We start from the raw sequence: 3,501 nt of genomic DNA, 5'->3' as shown, positions 1-3,501 counted from the left end.
AACGACCATTCAAATATTTTGTGGTAGAGTTTAAAATATTCATTGCACGTTCTTCGCTTTTTGACGCAACCGGTTTCACCTCAAGCTTGACTCCGCAGGTTTCGACCTCAAAGTAGTTACGCATAATTTGTTCAACTTCTCGTTCATGGACACTGCTTGTAATAATTTTTGTTTGAAATATTCTTTTCGTCGTACTTGCGGTTTCTCCGACAGGACCGTAAATTATCCAACCCAACCTCGTTCTTACAGCAATAGGGCCAGGGTTGCAAGATGTCCGTGGTATATCTAAAGGAGTAGTTAAATATGCATGTGAAAGACTTATTATCATTTTCGGATGTACATTTTTATATTTGTAAGTCGGTACTCCATTCAGATGTGAATATTTCTGAAGAGTGGTTTCTTTTAAAGAACTTTGTATCGGCAAAGCTAACTTTTTCGATAAAAATACTTTAGACATCAAATACCGTTGGCTTTCAGCTTCAGTGCCACTTATGGTTAATTGCACAATTTCTGTCGACTCATGTGACGAGACCCCGTTCAACCACTGCAGCTGTAACGAGTCTTTGCAGCCCTTAAGACCAAGTTCATGTGCTATATTCCAATCCAACATAGTAGCATCCGCTCCGTCGTCGACCATAGCATAAATTGAGACTTCTTTGTTGTCATGGTAGAGCTTGACTGGGATGATTTGAAAGAGTACTCCATCGTTTTTTGTATCAGCATGACAATTTCTACGGTCGATCAAACTCGCAACTGTTGTCTCCGCTGATTGCTGCAAGTTCGACTGACCATTATGGCGGGTTTCGTTAGGATGTAGTAGACGATTATGTAAACGCGCGAAATTGTTTATCCCACAACGTCTTTTGACATAACATTTCGACATTGGATGATTTGGCTTAAGGCATGAAAAGCAAATTCGTAGTTCTTTCACTTTTTTCCATCGGTCATCGACGCCCATACTAATAAACTGTGGGCACGCGTTAAGTGCTGCGCATTCACCCTGACAAAAACTACACTTGCTTTGAGCAACGCTTAAAAAAGAATACTTATTAGCTTTCGGTGGATGAGGATGTGGCGCAACGTCTTGAGTACGGCGGCTACCAGCAGCCGTCGCAGAAGGTAAACTGTCGGTTACCATATTCGCAAGTTTTCGCAAAGCGTTCAACCACTTACTGAAGTCTTCTACATTCGGGCATCGCTCCAACGAAAGACATTTCTCCGCCCACTGCATTTGCTTAGAGGTAGGCAGCTTTGTTACTAACTCGCTCAATAAAGACGGATTGGCTAGATGGTGATCTCCTTGCACGGATTTCAAAAATGTCGACATATTATTGACTTTAATCGCGAAATTTATTAACGGTTCGAGCTTTCCTTCCGGCACGTTAGAAATTAACCTAACCTTTTCAATTTGGCTTTTCATTAGCAACTCCGGCCGTCCGTAAGTTTCCGACAGAACTTCAATTATAGCGCTTACATTTTTCGAGGATGTTAGTAACGACTCCACTGTATCTCTAGCTCGTCCATGCAATGCTTCTCTAATCCGCATTATGTTATGTATATCGCTGTACTCCAATTCGACGGTGGTGCTTCTGAAATCTTCAATAAATGCTTGCCATTCTTCTGGCTGACCTCCGAATTTCGGTAAGGGATAGATTTTTTTTGCTTTGGCTGGTGGGCAGCTGTGGGGGTTAGAGGAAAGGTTAGAAAAAGACTCACCAGGTGTAGCATCAGGATGTGCTTGGGCGTTCGCGCCATTTGGTTGCGCGGGACTTGCTTGACGTTGAGCATTTGTGTCGTTTGGGGGCATAAGGTTTGTGGAAGACTCATTATTTCCGTTGGTAGCAACCGTTCTGGCGATGGCCTGAACTTCGTTGCGCAGGGCGTTAACGCTGGACTTATTTTGCTCATTCTGGCTGACGATTAGATTTTGCAGAGCAGCTATTTGTCTCTGGAATTCCCTTTGCATTTCCTTCAAATACCTAGCAGAGTCAGACTGCCGTGGCAAATTTTCAGTTTGACTCCTTCCAGTAGGGGGTTGAGGCTGCTTAGGGGCATTTGCTGCCTGCGGCGAATCTGGCATTGCGTACCGTTGCGGCGGGATTCCCTTGTTCTCTCGCGTGCTCCTTCGCGTTTCTGGCATAAACCGAGAATAAAGGCACATACAAATTTACTTCTGCCGGTATATGCAAAAATTTTAGGCAATTCGACTCCAAAAAATCACAGGCGATGCGACGAGAGAAACCAGATCCAAAAAACGGTGACGAGCAAAAGGGCAAACTGCTGCAAACGAAGCGAAGAATATAGTTGTCCGCTCGCATAAATAGCTTAAAGAATGAAACGCAAACTTCACAATAGAAGACGTGGCATGGTTTATTCTCTGTAAATATGTAGAGTTACAATAGCAAATAAATAATTATATTACAGTCAAATTACTCGCTTTCGGCTTTCTTCTATGCCGCGGACAGAACAATATTAACTTCTGACAAACGGAAGAGGCAATTTATATTCAATTTCGTAGATAGAATTTACTGTTAATAGCCGGCAAGAAATACGGAACAGAAAAACTAATAATAACTAATACATGAGTTAGGGATAACAAAAAACACAGAACAAAGAGTGATCGATATCGATTATTCAGGGTTGCCGTCATCAACAACAATTCAAATAATTCCAGTACTCCGTCAACAAATAATTCGACCACTAAACCGACCCCTACTAACCTTTATTCAAATGAAACACCTTTTGCTACCACTTCTACCAGCAATATTCCGCATCAACAAACTCCGATGCCGACCACTCAGCAGACCCATGCAGCAGATCTAACTTCAATGTCCCCAATATCCCTTTTTACACAAAATCTCCTAAAAAATAATAAATATTTCATTAAACAGGATAATACTGAAATTTTCAAAAGCAATATACCTGACATATAAAACAACTATATTTCAAGACTAATTATTTCTCGCTTCTGTAAACTTAAGTTTACAAAAAGTAGGGAACTTTTCCAGTATTTACGCCATGAACCTAAATATACTACAGTGGAATATGAAAGGTTTCTTTAACAATTTCACAGAACTGCAGATGCTTATAAAGCAACACAACCCGAGCATTATTGCACTTCAAGAAACCCATTGTTGTCACAGACACACCCCATCTCTACCAAATAATTATTCCAAATATTTTACAAATGCCGCAGCAAACACAACATCAAAACAAGGTGTTGGTTTATTAATTAAAAACCACATCCCTCATAAACAAGTTGACATAAACTCCCCGCTACAAGTAGTTCTGATTGAGGTCGAACTTAGCATTAAATTTACACTAGCGTCTATTTATATCCCACCTTCCCAAAGATTTTGCAGCATCGATCTAACCGATATTTTTGATTCAGTTAACACCCCATTAATAGTACTAGGCGACTTTAACGGGTGGAGTAACATATGGGGCTCCAACTCCACCAATCACAGGGGACTCACTATCGAAAATGCTATAAGACTGTCT

At 41.0% G+C, this 3,501-nt stretch overlaps 1 long non-coding RNA gene across 1 annotated transcript; it reads right to left on the bottom strand.

Annotated features, from left to right (window-relative positions):
- Positions 1-2,345: 2,345 nt before the first annotated feature.
- On the bottom strand, positions 2,346-2,791 carry LOC118755408. The gene is made up of 2 exons (XR_004995002.1): positions 2,434-2,791; positions 2,346-2,377 (listed from the first exon to the last, which is right to left on the bottom strand). It is a non-coding gene; the product is annotated as an uncharacterized LOC118755408 (long non-coding RNA).
- Positions 2,792-3,501: the final 710 nt, after the last annotated feature.

This window comes from Rhagoletis pomonella, unplaced genomic scaffold (assembly GCF_013731165.1).
Source record: "Rhagoletis pomonella isolate Grant_MI unplaced genomic scaffold, Rhpom_1.0 Rhpom_scaffold_06174, whole genome shotgun sequence".
In the NCBI taxonomy this organism is placed as follows: domain Eukaryota; kingdom Metazoa; phylum Arthropoda; class Insecta; order Diptera; family Tephritidae; genus Rhagoletis; species Rhagoletis pomonella.
Note: the sequence above shows the minus strand (reverse complement) of the source record. Positions and strands in the feature narration are given on the sequence as shown.